Source organism: Coloeus monedula (assembly GCF_965178545.1).
Source record: "Coloeus monedula genome assembly, chromosome: 4".
NCBI lineage: Eukaryota > Metazoa > Chordata > Aves > Passeriformes > Corvidae > Coloeus > Coloeus monedula.
The window spans coordinates 63,474,750-63,495,940 of record NC_138784.1 but is presented as its reverse complement, the minus strand read 5'-3'; positions in this window follow the sequence as shown (position 1 = coordinate 63,495,940).

Below are 21,191 nucleotides of genomic sequence, written 5' to 3'. Positions count from 1 at the left end.
GAGCAAGATCTTGTGGTTACATCTGCCTCACTGAAAGAAAGATATTTCATAAACATAATGACAAATGGAAATGAAGTTAAATTAGGCATCAAATACATCTGATAATATATTGCTCCAAAGAAAAATGGAAAAATGAAAAGTTTCAACAGGCAGGTCTTCAAATGAGAAATGCAGCACTTTGTTTGGGAATTCCTGTTTGCCGTGGAGTTTTCCAGGGGCAGGAGAGGGAACAGGGGAACTGTAACACCTTGCAGCCATAACCAAGGGCTCAGTTCTGCATCCCTCATGCAGAATAAATTCCAACAGCCAATTTTTTAAGTAAACAGAGTCAGACCTTTCCTTAAATATCTGCCCTCTGCTGAGTCATCAGAGCTGGAGGATGAGGTCCTTTCTCAGCTTAGATGCAGCAATAGGATTAACACCTGCTCCATGACTGCTCTCAGCCCCTCCTGCCGCCATTCATCCATCAGTGTCAGTTCTGCTTTTCCCCCAAAATTAGATTAATCTGTCATTCTGGGATTGATAGTTCAAACTATTTTCATACAGTATTCCTGCAAAGAAAATGTCTGAAGAACTTCTTTCTCCACTGGCCTACTGTAGTCCTTCACTCTGCATAGGTGGCAGTGATTACCGCAGGCTACAACCAGACTAGTTCCATCTGTGGGATTGCACTGATTGCATTAAAACCAGATTATTGTCCTTTTTAGTTCCTGAGAACCCCAGTAAAATTTCTTCAAGGGTTAGATCGTGCCATTTACTAAATATTCCGTATCTTTAACTAGGCCAGAGAGAAGTCTGAGCGGCTAAGCCTCCTGTAACTTTACAAGGCAAACTTCCTCCTTGGCATCAATCAGTTAAGTTCCATAGAAAATGCCCCCATGATATATTTGACCTACTAATGAAAGCAGTTCAGTACAGACGTAACTGATTTAACCTTTGTCAGAGTACAAATAGTTTGAACAGTTCTGGTATCTGAGTAACTTGTAGATAAACTTTGTACACCTTGGTTACACAACTAAATTTGGCAAACAAGGTCCTCAAACTGCATGTCTGGCACTTAGTTTGGTTTCTGCAGGTTACCTCAGACAAAGTTCCCAGCCATTCCACTGGACGTGATGTGTTTTCTCAGTATGTGGCTCTTGTCAAAAGCCCCAAATGGTTGAATGCTCCCACGGAAACCGGGTACTTGAGCAAGGGATCATGACATCAAACAGCACATGCTGGCCTGGCTGCCTGACACAGGAGACAGCCCACCGCTGACCTTCTGCTTCTCACAGGTTTTCAGGGTTCCCTAAGTGTGTCACAAACATGGATCATAGATAACATTGCTTCTAAACATGGCCAAAAATGCCAAAGAAATAGAAAAATAGTAAGTGGCAACATTTTTTCCACATAGTTGGCTCCTGCCAACCATGTTATAAGTACTTGTGATTTTCTCTTTTCTGCAAATATATTTTTTCCAGAAGAATAAAAATTAAAACTTTCATTTCTCTTGCTAAAAAAACATAATATCAAGGGGATGATGCTGTGTGAGCACAGTAAAATAAAATCAAGCTTTACTTTCTATTAGAGGAAAAAATTATAAATTGAGATAGAAAGAGTTTTGCTAAGCTCTAACTTATTTGAATAGTGCCAGCTACAGTGAGGTTAGACAGTAAGCTAGCTATTTAAGGTTAGAAATTCATTCCTTGCAGATAGAAAGATTATTGTTGATGGTGGAAAACAAAGAGTATTTACAAATCATGAGTGATTTATTGATACGAATTATTTTTCTTTTCCAGACAAAAATATTTACATTTCAGTTTGGTTCATTTTTTTACTTGTTTTTAATATATTCAAGTACAAAAGCTATCAGCAATCTAGAAGAATGTGCAGAAAGTTTAGACACCTCAAGGTTCTCTTTATGTGTGTAGTCTATTATTAATGTACATGATCATTTTGATTTTATTCTGCTATGTTAGCATTTAGGGGAAAATACACTGTAACGTAAAAATTCTCCATAATTTGCAAGAAACAAACAACAAGATTTTCTTGTCATGAATTTGGGATGGAGAAAACATCTCAAAATAAAATTTTAATACCAAAGGGCCAATGCTTATTTCGATCCCCTGTCATTCCTCAGACTGAATTGAAGCAGAAGTAGCCCCAAGTGTTCACCAGCCTGATACAGCACTTCGTATTCCGGGAAAAGGAAAAAATGCCCTTTGTACTTTCTCCAGCTTGAAACTCTGAAAAACGCCAGGAAAACAGTTGGCTCATCAAGGTCAAATTGGGTAGATCCCAATCCACAGTAGTAAACACACAGCACTAGGGTTGCGGGGATTTACGGACACTTGCAGCCTGTCCTCAAAGGCTCCTTCCACACTGGTCTAAAATGAGCATCCACAAGCTCCAGGGCATGCCCATCTTCCCTCCAAAAGAAAAAAATAATTAATATGCTTAAAAATTAAAGAAATACCTAACCCAAAAAGAAAGTCGTAATGAGGCATCATTTAAAAGAAGAAGTACTTAATGAAATGCAAATATTTTGCATTGGTTGGAACAGAAATCTTACTGGAGGAAGAGGAAACTCAGAGAAGGAGGGGAGCTATGGAAGGGCCTGTGACATTTCCATGGATGTCATCTCCAGATCTCACATTTTCACCAAAATCCAGCCCACTCTGCATGGAGCCCTGCAGTGTACCTGGAAATATGTTTGAGTTCTCTTAGAGTACAGTCCTGTCACCTCTGGTCAGAAGAAGGTGCCATAGAAAAAAGGAAATTGGGCATTGGGTTTGAGACCTGGTCCTGTAGGACCTTGTGGCCCAGGTTTGTCTGCTCAGCTGCGCAGTTACGGATGAAATGCACATTCCTGAAGTTTACAGTCCACTGCTCTCCCTTGAAAGCTCCTTTCCTTTGCCTCTCTCTCTCAACAGGTGACTGAGTGAGCTCTGTGGTTTCACCTTGCACAAAGGGGTCAGTAATGCTGAGGGTGAGAGGGTATAGGGATGGGGCAGGGGCCGTAAGGAAGAAATGGGCTGATGCGAGTGGGATGAGAGACCCACCAGTAAAATAAATAGCCAACAGGGAGAGATAAAACTGGATCAAGATACAGCTTGCTGCCAGACAGTGAGAGAAACACAGAACAGCTTCAAAGGAGGCATTTTATTGTTGCTTTGGTATGTGCCAAAGGTAGGGTGACCTTCAGCAACCTGATGTCCCTGCCCATGGCACTGGGCTTGAACTAGGTGATCTTTGAAGGCCCCTTCCAAGCCAAACCCTATGATCTAGGGCTCAGGAGTCCTTTGCTGATGATGGGGTAGGACGTGTCTCCACACAAGGCATTACAATGTTATGGTTTCATCCCACTTGTACCACCAGGCTCCATGTTGGACAAGCAGGGTGAGGGAGTGAACCACAGTGCTGGCGATTCAGAGCAGAGCCCCATGGCTGCTCCAGGGGCAGGCGCTGCGGTGTGGCCGGTCATGGGCATGCAAGGGTGGAGCATGCCCAGGGCCAGGGCTGTGGGAGTGCTTCCCACTTCTCCCTTGATTAAAACCCTCTCACTGATCTGAAAACAAACTTGCGGTGTTGCAGCACATGGAAATCACCTGACAGCAGTGACTGCACTGAGCCTCTGCTGCCCCGACTGTTTGCAAATCTGGATTTTATGAAGCCTGATCACTTCAGTGAATGACCTCTTGACCCTGGTGTCCATCCATCACACAGAGAAATGTGTTTGCCAACAGGAATATCTACTTGGACAGTCAATGATTTAATAAGCTTTTCTTCCTACAGAGTTTATTGATTTTTGCTCTTAGCGAGAGCAAAAGACTGTATTGTCAGAGTAGGTGTTCAGCAGTGCTTGCATCCTTTCCTCATGTATACTTTGTTATATTTCCCTCTGTATGATTTCCATCATCCCTTATTGCCACAGATATGCTTCTTGTCATCTTTGTGCCCTGAAGCATCTCATTTTCTTTTCACTCATACCTTGATTAATGTCTTCATAAGTTCTGCTTTCCTCTACTTTACTGTGGAGTGGTTGCTCTAGAACGTGCTTTTCTGAGAAAACCTTTGGGATTTGGGTTTGGATTTTTTTTTTTTTGTAATTGTCATTAATTTCCATTTCTCTGTTTGGCATTTCTAAATATTTTATCCTGATGTCTTTATTGATTTCTTTATTTTTCAAGTTAGCAAGGGTTTTTTTAATAGTTGTTAAATCAGCTGATTTAAATGTTTATCTCTACAGGCCAGAATTCTATGCTTTAATTGCCTGTGAATGTGGTCTTTGTGTCTAATTTGCACCTCACTTCTGACTATTTAATTAGGACAATTATAAAAAAGTCAATGGATTGTACCAGGGCCAAACTTGTAGATGCTCATCACAGAGTGCAATCATGTCTTTCAATTTTCCATCAAATAACTCATTCTACATCCTTTTGAAAACACTTCACTGACACATTAGTTTTACCATTTATTACCCCTCTCTACATCCTTAAAAACAAACAAACAAATAAATAAATCAGGAAATATTTCTGTGCTTAACCACACATTGAGGAGTTATATTTCTCAAGAAACAGCTTTGTTCCTTGTAACTCAACTGCTACAGCAGCTGCTTTCCCTGGAAAGTCACAGGAAGAAAATATGTGTGGAGTCCTGATGGAATGAGAATGGCCTGGGAGAAGAGCAGGATCTTAAATTTCTTACTGCATCATCATGAGACCAGTCAATTGCCTGCTGAGCATCCATGATCTGCTGCTTGTCAGCGGAGATTACTCTTTGGGAACCATTCAGGAGCTGGAGGAAAGTTACTCCCTCTAAGGGCTGAATACTCTAGGGTCTCAGACATGGGATCTGGGTTAACAGAAAGCACTGCAAGTTCAGGCTCAGTCCACATATCTTTTGTCTCCCAGGGCTGCTCCACCACTGCTACCACTGTTCAGACTTTCGCTCTTCCATAGTAAGTATATGAAGATTTGACAATTTCTTTAAATGCTGAGTAAAGGACTCTCCATGCTTAAAAACTCTAGAAATACCAAGATAGAATGTCAGCATTCTCTTTTTTTTCCCAGCCTAGATCACCTCTCTCTAAAGAGAGGCATTTTGTCATAGATAAATTGAAAAAAGCCCGGAACATCATTGCATGACACACTCACCTTCCTGTAGCAAAGCCAAGCGTGTGAGTTAATTTTTGCCAGCTTCTTGCCATGAGACTGACATCTTAAGGGAATAAAAAGCAGCTACAATCAGCTTCAAAGAAGTTAGGAATTATTGTTTTGCTACAGGTGACATCATACCCACCTTATTTTGACCCTTTTAGGCCTGTTGCGTTCAATCCTGCCATAGACTGAATATTCTAAATATACTGGGAACCATTTGCTGGATGCAAAGGCAGAGCCACAAGACAGAAGTTCTAGTCCAGGGTGCAGGACTGACACCCACAGCCTGCACAGCTGAATTCACCAGCTAAGTGAGGGTGAAGCTCTCTAATAGACATTTTGAAGGATGTTGGTGCTCCACTGAGGAAAAAAATAATTGTTTATCTCTGGAAAATGAAGAGAGAGAGAAAACAGAATGAGGATACATATTTTAGTGAAGAGAAAGAATTGAGTCTTGGGTAGAAAGCTCTCTCAGGATGAGAACACAGGTTGTTCTCTTGAATGATTCCCCAGAGGAAGGCAGCGCCCACTGGAGTTGTGTCAGCCTGGCTCAGTGCCCCAAGCCGCCCATTCTGCCCGGGACAGGTGGGAGCCAATGTGGTCACCCCTGCAATATCCTGCTGTGCCCTCTGCTCTGAGAACAGTTTCAGTGAGGACAGACAAGCAAGGAGTTCATTGTGCTGCAAGGCATTTTGGAAGTGCAGCAAGCCAGGCTTTAGGACTGAATGCCAGTGCTGGCTCCTGACATGACTATCCTGGTGGAAAGAGAGAAAGAACAAGGAGGGGCCTCTTCTCCCTGCAAGACCCTCAGCTAGCATGTACACCTCTGTGTGCCTCCAGATGGCTCATACAGGGTCCTAGAGCTTGAAGCTGGAGAAGACAACTAGATTTTATCACCACTCTTAAAATATCACCCATTTGTGCCCTTATTGGGATGGACTGAAACGTAGCATGTATGCAAGAAAATTGTCTCAGAAAAACATTGAGACATCTTCATCAAGCACTGCAGACTCCATATCTTAGCTGCTTGTTTCAAACCCTCACTATTAACATGTTTTGTCTAACTTCCACTCCAGATATATTTGGCTTCACCTTTTAACCATTCATCCTTTTCCACCAAAATAAAGAGCTCATTTGTCTCTGTGAAGAGCTATTCTCTGTAATCAAGACTTTTCAATCTTTTTTATAAACTAGACAGACAGTGCTTTCCAAACCTCTGTCTCCCCATTAGGTGCTTTCTGTAGTCTTTGGCCCACTTTGGCAGTTCTTCTCTGCCTCTTTCCCAGTTTTTCAGCCTCCTCAGTGGATACTAAGACCACAGATAGCACTGTTAGTCTTGGCTCCTGCCTCCATCCCAGCATCCCCTGTTTAGCCAGTCAAGGTCTCATTAGCCTTCTGAGTTATTAGAGGACTTGAGCTTTTGTCTTCTTGTTTGGCCTCTAAATCCTTTAGAGAAAAAACAGCACTTAACTGGAGCCGCTACTATTTCTTTTTCTGTGGAGTTTAACTCTCTATTTGGCTTAAAAACAGTGGATTTGTCTGACCAAGCAACAGGTCTCATATCGCTGCCTTCTCTTCATCTTTTAAACATAACATCGATTCTTGTGCAAGCTGCAGATTTTATCAGCCATGATGCAATGTAGCATCTGCACTGCTGATGAGCAGTTTTAGGTCTAGGAACATTTAGTCTCTATACATCCCTACTAGGAACCCCCTTGTTAAATGATGATGGCTTATTGCCAAATGGTGCTCAGGGAAAGCAGTTCTTCATTTTTGTTTCCTATGTGCTTTACTAAACCTACATAATGCTAATGTTATGCCCTGGAATATCAAGTCAAACACCTTAGAAAGTCTTTTATATTGCACATGTATTGCATAAGTCCACACTTTATACAAGCTAACTTGAAATCTGGGGCAGTAGCAGAATGTTTGTCTACACTGCGAGCTTCACTCTCACTGTGTTCATTTGGCAGCTGGAGGCAATCTCCAGCCATAATCTCAGAGAGCCCTGCAAGTGCTTATTTACCCTGGCACCCTACCTGCCTCCTCAGCAGCACAATTAAAAAGCCAGTTCAAGAGAGAAACTCTTTCACATCAATTCATTGAGAAAGTGATGGCTGTGTTTGAGAGAAACAAATATAATTTGTTAATCAGCATTTTTCTGGCATTTATACAAACATTTACTCAATTTTCCCTTGTCCACACAGTCAGAGGACCTATCTGTAGGAGATTTTTATTTAGGCCTGGACAGGAGACTTGGTGATCTCCATGGAGTGTTCCCTCCTACCCAAAATCTTACACAGCACATCATCAAAGGAGACAATCTTGGCCAGGAATGAGTATCCACCACAGACAGAGATCAAGACTTCATCCCCTCCTGGCACTGCAGAGGTGTCCAGGGCAGTCCCAGCAGACTTTTCATAGTGACAGCCACCTGGAAAGATTTAATACAGTAGAAGGGAGGACAGACAATAACTGTCTGCCTGGAATACAAGGCTAGGAAACAGCAGGGGTCCATAGAAATGCTCTCAAGTAGAAGAAGCTCTCCACCAACCAGGAAAACCTGAGCATGTCCTCTGTGTTCTATGCAGAGCTCAGCAGGCTTTCATTTCAAATGCATCCTGGCCTTTGCATTTTCTAAGACAGTCTTTCTGCATTGTATTGGCTTTCCTGGATCCCAAGCTTAGGAACCCATCTCTCTCCTCGAGCTGCAAGCTCCCTATATACATCCTGCTTTGTGACTGCTTTAGGAGGGCTAGATCCCTGAAAGGTGGGTGCTACAGCACCGTGGCTTCACACTACCACCACCTTGTGAATCCAACACTCCGGAGCACTCTGCACCTGCACAGCAATGGTGGGATAGGTCTACACTGACATCTAATTGTCAAGAATTTTATGACTGATTTTCATAATCAAAATTTTAAAAAACTCAACCCAAATACCATTTATTTAATATTTCAGTACTATTGTGACAGCCACAGGAAAGCTGATGAATATTGTGTCCTCTTGGAGTCAGGAACTCCTTAGGCAACAATACAGGTTCTCAAAAACTGCTGAACTGCCGTGCTGAAACTTTAAAGAAAAAAGTGCAACCTGAGGCATAAAGAAGTCACAGAACATTCCAGTGCAAATTATTAACATCGGGGATATTTATTAGTGACTGAAAACAGGAGTGTGCAAAGCACTCGGCAGATGGCACAGTCCCCAGCCCGGCACTCGTGCAGCTGCCTCCCTGTTGCATTGGGGCAGTGGCTGTCGTGGGGCTGGGGGAGGGCTCCTCCAGAACCCCACTGCTCTTGTGCTTCCTGGCTGTCAGCCATTGCCTTCTGATGATAAAGCAAATTTTAGGAGTCCCTTTGTTTAAAGCAAAAGGTAAGGTTGCAGAACTAACTGGCTTGCTGCAAAGTAGGTGAAGTCTACACCTAAGGCATTCCCACTGAGCTGGATGCAAGTTTTCTTCAGGTTCCTTTGAAACCTTCCTCTTTCATAGCAGAATTTCAGACTAATAGTTCTTCCTTTTTCAGCCTTTCTTGCTGCAATAAGGTCTTTTATTCCTCCACATGTGTTGGCAATGTAGCGGCTGTGAGGAGGAATGTGGTACAGGAGACTAGCTGTCTCCTTTTCCAAAGGACTTTTGGGGGACCCAGTTTGAACTGACTTTCAGAAAGAGAATGTCCAACAAAACCAATTCCTGTGCTGAGAAGTTTAATGCACCCGATGTCATTAGGTATTTTTGAGAAACAGGGTCCCAGCATTTAGGAGAAGACAAGGGCAAGGCTCAGCTCTTCCTCCTGTGTGAGCATCGCCCCACCCAGCTCCGTGCTGACCCCCAGCCTGCGTGGCTGTGTTGAAGGATGATCCCATTGCCCCATAAGCCACATTGCTGTGGCTGTGCTGTAGTGGCTGCTTACCAGCCCAGCTGTGCTGGGGTGACCTTTTTTGCCCTGCACTGTGGAAGCTGTTCCACTTTTTATAAATATCTCAAAGTTCACTGCATGAGGGGACTGCAACCAGGGCTTCCTCTCTCTGATGCAAGGAGTAGATACAGCTGCTTTGAGTTAGACTCTTTTGTCTGCCTCCACTGGCTGTTACAAAGAATGATATTTTCCTTCCCCCTTCTGCACACAGGTGGTACTTGGGTTATAGTTTCTCTGAATGCTTTATGTTGCAATTTCACCTTTGAAATATGCACCTTTTAGAAGCTACTCTAAATTCTGATTATATCTCTGTTTCTCCCGAGGAGATGAGGGAACACACTACTTGTGTCCAAATTACAGAGTTAGCTACCCAGGTGCAACACACATGCCAAGTGGGATGAATAGTGGGAAGAGGAGCTCGGCAGCAGTTCACAGCCATTGCTGTATATTTTACTCCTTGAGCTGTTAGTGTATTAAGTGGCTGCTTGCAGAGAGCAGGAATGCCCCTGGAAGAAAATGTGGGGAGGGAGATGGAGTAGCTGTGTCACACCAGCTGACTTGTGCCAACTCCTTAGACTCAGCACTCATTCCTGTCCATGCCCGGCTGTTGTGCCAGCAATTTGGGCACAGCTGTAGCTGCTCACATCAGGGTTGAATTTGGGTGACTGCTTGTCTTTGAATGTTTCTGATGATTGCCTACCACATTTGCTAATGATAAGTCCTCAGTGTGGGGGAATTTACAGGCATGATAAAGCAGAGAAGAAGCTTAGCTGTGGTCAGAGACAGGTGCTCTTCTCTTGGTTTCTGGTTCCCTTGGTCCTATGCAGCAAGAGGCTGATGCTGAACAGTGCTGGCAGCTCCTTCTTCCAGAGAAAGCAGAAAGAAGCTGGAGGTTCTCCAAAATACAAAACACTGGAAGGACGTTCAAAGAACCTGTGCACGAATGGCACAGGGAAGACACTTACCCTGTGCAGAGGCACCCTCCATGGTCTGTGCCATCCAGAAGAGAAGGACAACAACGGTAGTGTCAGCTTGAAGGCATCTGTCCTCATGGGGTGAAAATGCCCTTGATGTTAATTACAAGGGCCCTGGTATTACAGTTACACATGAGATTTATCCAATATGCATCTTTAAGAGTTTATCTTGATCCTTCATGGCTGTGATTTCCAGTTTATACTAGTTTGAGATCTGAATCTGACACCTTATTTAGTGTGCTGCATACTGATGGTTAGAAAACTTAATTTGTCCTAGAATAGCCTGGTTTTGCAAGAGGACATTGCACTAAGAGTCTTTCCTTGTATAATAATTTTGCTTTAGAAACTGATTACTCATGGTTCCTATCAGATCTGAATTGCAGATATCTGGAGGAATGTAGCACTGGGATATTTTAGATTGAAATCACTCTGCTATCTGTTCTACTACAGCTCTCTTCTAAAGTAGGCTTTATGTTATAAATTACTTTATAGATTTGTAAAGCATTACATAGAAACATTATATACCCTGTGAGTGCTTTAAAATTAATTTGTTCTTGAGCGTGTCCATGTATGAATGAATTTGACATAAGCCTTTCAATTTTATGCTTCACTACAGAAAGTGCACACAGTACTAACTGTAAATCAACTGCCACACTTACTGAAATAACTACTCAGCTATGAAAAGAGAGTCTGCCCAATATTTAAAGAAGATTTAGATACGAAAATAATAATATGTACAAGAGAACTGCCATACTGCCTTGGGACTTTCAAATCTAAACCAGTGGGATTAGTAAGGTAACACCAATGTGAAGATCCTTCAGGTTAGGGCTGTTTGACAGAGAGACCAGGAAATTGAAGGAAGTTATTGTCTTGACCACGACATTCCTCGAGCTGAATGATTCACAAGGATTAACCAGCAGCCCTCCTATGTGCACAGGTAGACATCATATGGGCTGCATGGGCTATCACAAAAAGTGGGATTCTCAATGTTCATGATTCATGCTCAGAAGGGGTGAGCAGCATTTGGAAACAGCATTTTTCATTCTTTTATTAATTAAAAAAATGCAATTTTGGATCATAATAATTCTTTATGAACTTGTGTCAAATTCAGCAATAGTGGCTCCAGCCCTCCCTTGCCTGGGAGACAGGAGCCCCCACTCCCCTCCTCCAGGGCAGCTGCTGCTCATCCATCACACTGACAGGAAGTTCTTGGGAATGCGTCTGAAACCTGTTCTTTCAGTGTGATCTAATTCGATGTAAATGGCTTCACTGGCCTTTGCCACCAAGCTAAAACCTAATGATGTTGTGTCTCAACCAAAGGTTGTACCAGGCACAAAACTCACTCAAATACATGCTCTGCTCTGCTCAACTGCTGAGCATTTGTACAGTTGCAATGAAAAGTAAAATAGTCACAACAGGAGAGCTGGAGAACATCTTATTTCAGGTGACCTCTGACTGGAGCTAGAGAAATCTCTAGTAAAAGAAGGGCTTTGGCTCAAATCTCTGCGTGTAGCAGAGTGGGTTTTGACCTCAGTGAACGTCTTCCTTTGAACACCAGGTCAGGGAAGAATAGCTGCCATACCTTGTTCTTCCACTTTGTGATGCCAGGCTTTTTTCCTCTACTTTTATACCATGTCCCTCAAATCATGTATTTTGCTGATCTGAAATTAATTTTTTCAGAATTGCATTTCAAAAGGTTGACAGAAATCCTTTTTTTTCAGTTTCTGCTACTGAACAAAAAAATCAATGATTCTTACAGCTGCCGTGGTGAGAACCTTCAGCTCACGCTGCCGTGCTGAGAGTCTAGGGAGACGCAAAACAAAAGCAGCAACCTAAAAGGGAAAGAAACTAAAAGAGACCTCACCTAACTGCTATGGATATAAGATATTGAAATTCCTGTTGACCGTAGTGGTTCAGCAAAGAAATCTTTGTCCTTTATACTACAGGAAAGTAGTATAATTTTTTAAAATTATGCATTGATGGTAATAACATAAAGGGATGAATACTGAAGGTGCAATTGAGAAGATTAAGCCCAAACTTTGTTGCTTCTCCGAGAAAATAGTGGAAATAAGCTTCAGTTGGGAAAACACATAAGAAAAATAGTTTTTATTTTCAATAGGGTGTTAAATGCTGTGTTTTTACAATAACAGGCACAACAGGATGCTTTTAAACAGCTTAGGTAAATGAGGTTCCAGCACCCCTGCGTTGTGTGACTTAGATACAATCATTGACATGTTTTGCACACAAAGGAGCTACTGAAATGAAAATATTTTTATTACTAATACCTTGTTCCTACTAAAAACCCCGAAATGCTTTTTATATGGGCAAGTATTAATATAACTACTAGTTCTTCTAGTATAAAACTAATATTTACACTACTATTAATAGCTGCCTGCATAAAATTTGTTGTTGGGTTTTTGGGTGTTTCTTTTCTCAAAAGTCAATGAGGAAAACTTTTCTCCAAATGTTTTTATTAAAAAATATGACAGAACTACTTCTCAGCTCAGCCTTGCTATTAGCTCTCCCCAGGATGCTCTGGGTTCTGGGCAGGTTCTCAGAGCCTCATTGCCCAGTGCTTTGCTGACAGCAGTGCACTGCAGAAACCAAGTCAGGGTTCTCTACTTCTCTTGCTCACCCCCTTCCTGGTCAGCATGTGAGAAGGAGAAAAATGTCTTCTCCTCCTCCTTGCAGGCTCCAGCAATGAAGGTGGGTCTGGCTCTAGAGTCCAGGTCTCCATCCAGCAAAGCTTTTAAGCACACAAGTAATCCATCCCCATTTAGAAAAGTGCAAATGTAGCTACATTTTGCCAAGCAAGACCCAGGAGCACACGCCAACTAAGGGACTTTGGTGAGTGCTTTGGTGAGCAGGGATGGGCAGCTGGGAGGGGACCATGAAAAAGCAACAGCGAAAAGGAGCAGGGAAGGCAGCTGCAGTGGTATTGGAGTAGTGGGAGCAAGGAGAGCTGAGTCAGGCCATGACACAGAAAAGGTCACTCCAATTTCAGTGCCTTTGTTGACTCCGGTGTCACCTTTTCCAAGTCACTTCACTGTGCCATTAGAGTTTGTACCAGCAACCTCTTTGACAATACCCTTCTGAGATTTACACAAAAAAAGGGCACACTGTGAAAGCCAAGCGTTAAACGAGGACATCTTTCGTGAAATTACCTGGTTTCAGACGTAATTTCCATCATCTCTCTAGAACTTGCTTGAAGTTCTTGATTCTGATCTTGGGGACACATCTGTGACCTCACACCTTCCACTGCTTCACACTTTTTTAAGGATCCTATTAGGTCAGGCACAAGGGAAGAGACACGAGTCAGGGCAAAATGCTCAGACTAATTCTCTAAACACCACGGGCAGATTTAAGAGCAGCCCAGTGAAGGTAACTCACAGCCCATCTGTTTGTGGAATGCTATGAATGTCGGAAAAGAGCAGCTTTCAGGCAAGTTCATTTCAAGAATGGAAGCAAGTGAGTGTCTGGGAAGGAGGGTGAGATTTTGGTTGATGGGAGAAAAAAATTAAGACAGTAAATAGACAGCCAGACCAACTGGAGGAGCCCCTTTTCAAGAGGCTCTTGGTACTGCCTGGGGCCAAATCCTGGCTCAGCTCAAGAGCAGGGCACAAATCCAGATGTTCATGTTGTCCCAAATTACATGCTCAGAGTACTCCCCAATATGCCATGACTTCCTCTTACCTTTGGTACGTGGGCTGTTAATTTACTGGAACGTTTGAAGCACAGGATGAAAATGTCTCTGATGATCTCAAATTGGAAGCCCTTCTTCGATTAAATGTTTCATAGGAAATTTTCTTTTTGGAGAAGTACATACCAAAAAAGTGCTAAAGACTGTATTGTTCAAGACAAATGTAAGAGTTGCTGTCACCTAAAATAAGCAGCTAGTGCACTTTGATGTACAGCAGAAACTTTTTGGATGTTACAAAAATAGCCCCTTGTATTAGTCTGGCAGGTCCAGCTCCCCCAGAGGTGCACAAAGCCTTAGCACAAGCAAAGCTTTCTGATGCCTTGCTGAGTCACTACATCATCAGCTCCTGACAGAAAGCTGCCTTCTAAATGTGCCCGGTATGCTTCACTAATTGCTGCGATGTATAAAATATGGCATGTGATGATGATACAGGTTACAGAGGCTGGACAGTGATGTTTAATTATAAGCTACAAAATCTCAGCATCATAAAGATTGTTTCTGTTAGTGATCTGACAAGGCTTCTTATATCTTACTGCAAGATGTCTGTGGCTTTAACTCATCGAGCACTTTAATTTTCCCTCAAGAATAGGAGAATTTCATCTTAAGAAACAAATTTAAAAGATACTTTTTACACTAAATATGCTTAACCTAAAGCTTTCTCCCTATTATTTCATAAATGCCTTGCGACTATAGAGGCTCAGCTACCTTCGTAAAGATGAATTGCATGTGACCCTGGGAATACAGCCATTGCATTAGTTATTCTTCCTTTCCATTGTGTTCGGCTTTTTGTAAATAATCTGAGTGTTTAATCAATGGAGACTAATTAAGAAGAAAGAACATGCTTTACTGTAATATTAAAACCTGTTCATTACCATAGGCAAGATGTCATCAATATTTGTAGCTGAAAATTACTACTTGCGATATACATCATGCAGAATTTTACTGTAACCATTAAAAAAAGCTAAAAGAATACTTTATTACTGGGTACAAACAGCCCTATTCAGATTTTAAACTATGTAACCAAATGCATAATTCATCAATGTATATGATATTTTGGAAGAAAGGCATTATAATGAACTTGATTATTTCGAGGATCCCAAAAGACAGAAAAATCTCTTTAAACTACCTCCAGAGCAAGTCTGCTCTATGTATCTAAATAAGACCAGTCAAATGCTAATATCAGTTATTTCTCTGCAAATATCGACTTTCTTTATTTTCTTTAACAGATTTCCCTAAAAGTCACAGTGGTAACAAAACAGTTACCACTGCCCCAAACAGCTGATTTATATGCCAAATAGCATGGTGGAGTAAATGCCACTTAGGACCAGTTCTATCAACTTTGTTCGTACAATCACATTGATTTAAATAGAATCAATCAAGTCAGCAGGATTCAGTCAGGCAACGTCTACATTAGCAATAGGAGCAGCACTGCAGGAGGAAACAGCTTGTGCTGGGGGCCCGGAATCCGTGCCAGCAGCACGGTGGGGAGATGATGTTATTCCAGCCAAGCTCCTGCTTGGCCCCGCAGTTGCCCATTAGCAGCTGGAACAAGCACAGTAACTGGGAAATTCACTTCAGAAACATTCTCCCAATCCCAGCTGAAACAAGGATGTGGGCACACCCCCAGATGGCCACAAAGCCTGCCAGTATCTCACATGCATCATCATGGTTTAGCAGAGAAAAGACAGGGGATCAGTCTTTGCAGTTCACCACCAAGAGCTGGGTCATTCCCATGGCTGGACTTGCTCAGGAGACAGACGTGCTATATATTCTTAAACTGCTTAGAAACCTATATTGTGTGTGTATTTTGAGGCACAGACTGATGCAGAAAGAAAGGCTAAGTGAAAGGGACATCCCTCAATGAAAGATGCCAAGGAGGAACTCAAAGAAGGACAAAAGTTATACCTCCAATCAAAAGAAAACATTGTTCATTAACAAGTTAAGTGCCAGAAATAATTCCTACTGTGGCTACATGAGACTTATGTATGTGTGGAGGGGAAACAGTCATTGAATTAACTAAGAGGATGGCAGAAGAGGCGCCAGGGGAGAGGAGATTTTGCCCAGGACAACAAACCTGTGCAGATCCCCCAGGACACTTGAGCCATGAGATGGACTCTCCTTACATATGTTTTATGTTAACTGGGTGATAACCAAGCCTTCATCTCCATGGGTATGGTGAACTTTAACCAAGGCCCTTGGGACAGGAAAAAGTGCCCAAATTCCTCTGAGTCTTCTCAATGGCATTCCAGGGAAGGGAAGGGACTGCACATCCCATGTCCTTAGGTGGCCACACAGACTGTGTGTGCTGCAGGGCTGGGCAGGCAGGGACATCCTTGGGTGATCCCAGGGAATGCTCAAGTGTCTGGGGAAAGGGAGAGCATGAGGTGCGTGGGAGCCTTCCTCACTGCTTGAATGAAGAATTGGTTTTCCAAGGATATTTCCCAAGCGTATCCAATTGGTGTAATGCTTCTGAATTGTAACGGCTGCCACCTAATCTGCACAAAACAGCATCAGTTCCACTTAACCAGGATGTGCCGGAGGAGGCAGGGAGCCAAGCATGATTACATCGCTACAAATTCCTGATTGTTTGCTCTCACAGCGCAGAAGGATCAAAATAAAATAGGAATATAGGAAAATTTTATCACTATTACTTGCTTAATAAGCTACTTTACCTCATTTTTTCTCAGCATTATAAATGAGACAGCTGCCTTGCTTTGTATCTCAGTACTCATCCAGTGCATCCTTTAGCATCTCTATTTGTTCTATTTTTCATTGCTGAAATAATGGTAGAGATAAGCCAATGAAGGCACTCCAGTACCAGTGTACAAACAGTCACAGCTTCCAAGAAAGACAGAAATCAAATTCTTTTTTCAGAAAATAGTACATACACACATACACAGATTTTTTTTTTTCTTTACTGCCTACTGTGAATCTTCAGAAAAGTCAATATATTGATTATTTTCAGCAGGGACATGGCAATCACATAATCAATGCATTTAGATATTTCCAGCTACTGTATGTAATTTCTCTGCTGTATTTTGCAGTTCTACATTAGGCCCAGCTAGAAAATACAACTCTGGTGGTAGTTTGGCTCTTTCTGATTTATATGTTAAACCCACAGTAAAGTCCTTAAATTCTTTTCAAAACAGTTTTCAAGTGATAGTGGAACCATTGGTCTGAGTTAAGAAATTACTGTTTTGAAATAGTCTCAAATTCTATCTATTTTAGTATCTCCTTTTAGGCTTCCCTTGAATAGCAGAAGTTTAGGGCAATTGATTACTCTGCCACTCTCTCAGGAGATAATTGTTTCCTCCATCTTGTTACAGATTTTTAGCTCTTTAGTAGTGTAATGTCTAGATGTGAAAAATACTTTTTTTCTTGATACAAATCCTCTAGCTTTCAGATGACTTAGTATCTGTCTTATCAGACATGAAAGGTTTATGCACTGTGCAAAGTACTGTAAATTCACAATAAATTACAGGAGTAATTACAGATGACTGTAGATACTTCGAGAGCCAAAGTACTGTTAGGTTCCCCTGGTCTTTCTCAAGGTAGCATAGGCACAAGATCGCACCAGAGAAGGCTTCTGTGGATGCATAATTAAAAGCACAGTGCACATCTACCTTAAATTCTAAGCCAATAGGAAAGTTTGTGCATAAAAGGATTTGGTAGGCTGGGTCTTTCAAACGGTACCTATGATTTTGGAAGTATAATCAAAAATTAGGAGCAATGTATCAACAAGTTCTTAATGTATCATTTTTATTTTATCATTGTAATTTCTCACCTAGAAGAAACACTTCTGCAGATCTGTCCATATTGAGATAACTGATACAGTTTTATCTTTGGTCTAATTCATTGTAATGATTTGTAGGTGTTTGGTTTTTAATTTTGCATTTTTATTCAAATATTTTTGAAGTAGCCTGATTAACATAGTGTTTAAAATTGCTCACTGATCAAAAGATATTACTGCGTGTTTTGATTCTGACATGCAAAAAAATGCATCTTACCAACACCAAACTTCTTCACCTGTTTTATGTGTTTATTTATATTCTGTCACTATTTCCTTCTCTGTTAATCCCAGTTGTTTTCATCTACCTCCTTAGTAATCCATTGAATCACTTATCTGGCTTTCAGAAAGTTCCCTGCCTGGATAAATTGAGACAGAAGCCTGAACCATTCACACTCTGCACACTACAGCCAATAATGAGACTGTTTACAAATTGTGCAAGATCTCACTTGATTATACCTTAACTGTTCTGTTTTTCCCTCCCTACCTCACAGATGATGGAAATGCTTAAAACAAGTTAAGGTAGTATGACACAGACTAACGTAAGTGTGAGCATGGCATCCAGGGGACAAGCTGTGAAATGTTTGCGTGCTTCTGCCAAAATGCGTTGCATGGCTTTCTGCTGTTGTCTCGTGTTTCTGATGTTAGGCAGCATGTTCAGCAACATGTAAGCGTTTCATTTGATATTTATATTCCAGCTTAGCTTTGGTTTTGCGTAGTCTAAATATTCTGCCTTTTTCGGTAGCTTGTGGCAGCTGCTAGTGGCAAATCTGCAAGCTGTGTATGTCGTTCCTAAGTGACCTCCCGAAGTACCTGCTAGGATCAGGACCCCACTGGATGTGGCTGTTTAGAAATCCACGGTACAAATGCTGAAGTGTGCAGTTCAAATGGGTCAGGAGCAGAATCGACCCTTCTGTGCTTGCCAGGGGAAAGCAGCCACTCCTGGTTTGCCTTCTCTGGAAGTCAAGCCTGCTCCTGGTGCAGCTGGCTGATGAGGAGGGCTCTGCTACCACCAATGCTTTGTGACTCCTCTGTTGTCAAACTCTTGCTTCATGCGGCAGATGACACATCGGAATTATGAATGTTGTTTTCACAGTCTCTGTTAAAAAAAGACTACTATGGGCAAATATGATGTTTTCCTGTGTTTATATAGTTCTTTTAATCTTAGTGTATGTAAAGCTTATGAAGGTGAGACCAATCACAGCAGCTTGAAATGTACTTACCCACATGAGTCTTGTGGTGCTGCCTGGTATGGAGAAGTAGAATTCAGTTATTCCCTTCCTGGGTTTCTTTTCTCACAGGATTTTCACGCATATTTTAAGCATGCTGGTGGGTTTTATTTTTTTCATAAGGCTGGTCAAGTATTGACCAGGTTGCCCAGCAAGGTAGTGTCATCTCCATCCTTGGAGATCCTCAGAACTTGACTGGACATGACCCTGAGTAACCTGCTCTGTTTGGATCTTCTTTGAGAAGGCAGTTGGAATATGTGACCTTCAGAAGTCCCCTCCTACTTAAAGCTGTCAATGATTCTACGGTTTCATGACTGTACAGGTGGGGAGCAGAGTGAAACCACCAAAATAACTTTAGTTATGCTGTAAGCCTTCATTCAAAACCAGATCACCAGAGATCAGTGTTCTGGTGACTGACTGGTCCACTCTCCTGGATAATAAAATGGAGCTTGTTGAATGCTGGTTATTACTCTCAGTATACCCAGTTCAACCACTTGCAACTGAGCTTACACGGATAGATATTTGTTGTTTTCTTATTATGCAACAAAAATACTTGTTGAATAGCATGAGTTGTGTGAGATCAAGATGACTTATCAGAAACACCTCCACTTTTGAATTACTGGAGCTATGCCAGCTGACACTGCCAGCTGTCTACATGATGTTTTTATAGCTCTTCTCAAGTTTCCCATGTAAGATCCCTACCTCTGTTCCTAAGACATTAATGATTAGACTGTCAGAGCTGAGAAAATCCACCTACTGAACAAGGTCACCTTCGCTGTTCTCAGTAACAAAGGAAAACACCAGGCTAACAAGGCTCAGGAAGTCCTAATTAACGTCAGTGGCAAACTCAAAGCCAGGGAAAAATAGGGCTGGCAAAATAATTCTCTCTAGAGCTAAGATTTTTTTTTTTTTTAACCATTTTAAAAGAAGCCTGGAAGCTGTATTTTCAAATATGGTTAGTGCTGGGGATGGGTTGCAGAAAAGAAAGAGAATCAATAAGGGGTTGTGTTTTCCCTGCCTCCTTCTCCTCAGTGAGTTCCTGCCAGCAGTCAGAGCTCTGAGACTCAGCTGAGGCCCTGAGGCAGGACTGCTGTGCATCTCTGTTCACACCTGCCAAAAAGTCACAATGCTCCTTCTTCAGCTTGGTTCCCCAAGAAATGTGTCTCCTCAGGGATGCTGGAGCAATAACATACACAGAGCTGGGCCACCCCACAACCTCCCACCTCCTCCCCTTGTTGCCAGAAGACCCATCTCCTCTCATCCTGCACAGCAAAAGAACAATGGCCAATATCTACTCACAGTTGTTGGGTGAATGGATGTCCACAGACCATTTTTTATTGAAGACAACTCACAGATCTGTCTCTAGCACCACTTAAGGATCCTGACTTTGTCTTTGAGTCTTGTGAAATAGCCCATCTTCCCAAAGTACCCTATTAAGCAGTTTTGCTCCCATTTTCTTCCCCTAAACTAGTCTTAGTTCAAAATTCAGATTCCCTGAATTGGGCTAATCCCCTTGATTGCCACCTCCCTCCTCTCAATTCTCTGACCCCCAGTACAGGCTTGATGGAACCAGTTGTCTCTCAGTTACCGTATCTGGCAGAGAGCTGCTAAGTCCTGCAACATTTCAGCCTATTCATTTGTATAATCTGGGGTTCTCATGCTGATGTCCTTACTCAGCTATCTCTGGTTTCTGTGTAAGCCCAGTGCTGCTGGGAGAAGCTTGGTTTCCCCACTGATTTCCTTCTATGCCAAGGATGTCTCCAACTCAGTTCTCTTATTTTATAAGTGTGAGGGAGCAGTCCATAAATGAGAGTGGGTTTGGTTTCCAGTGCCCATATGCAGGTAATAGCATCTGCAACCATGTTTTGAATTCCAGAAAGAAATATTCAAATCAGATATGATGAACAACATTCCCACAGCCTTTTCAGCTGTGGGGAGAGCGAACAGAGGAAACAATTCCCTAAGGGTGCTGTGACTTTCCAGTGTTGTAAAGCCCTAGGGATATATTATTCAGCACCATCAGAAGTGACTCTGGTGCAATTAGCCTACCTTGGGACAAGAAGTGGTCCACGTGACCTCCTGAAGTTTCCTCCTTCCTGTTTTAGTATGATTCTCTTATTTTAATGACGATAAAAGCCTCAGCCAAAAAACGTAATCACGGTTCTAAACTGTGTGCACATATAAACAGTTGACACCAGGACACAAATACACTGGTAGGAGTGGACAGACCTCAAGAACTGCTGCAGACTGCTGAATGTCGTCATCTCCCTCTTGTGCACACACACACAAGGGTGTAACTCCACTGCACACTGCTTCTGCCTCTTAGCATGACAACAGGCCAATGTTACACACTCAGCCAACACCAGCAGCACCCACAGGGCCATTGTGGCCCCCTGGATCATGGTCCCATGTGTTCCTCCACAGGCCCTCTTGTCTCATCTGC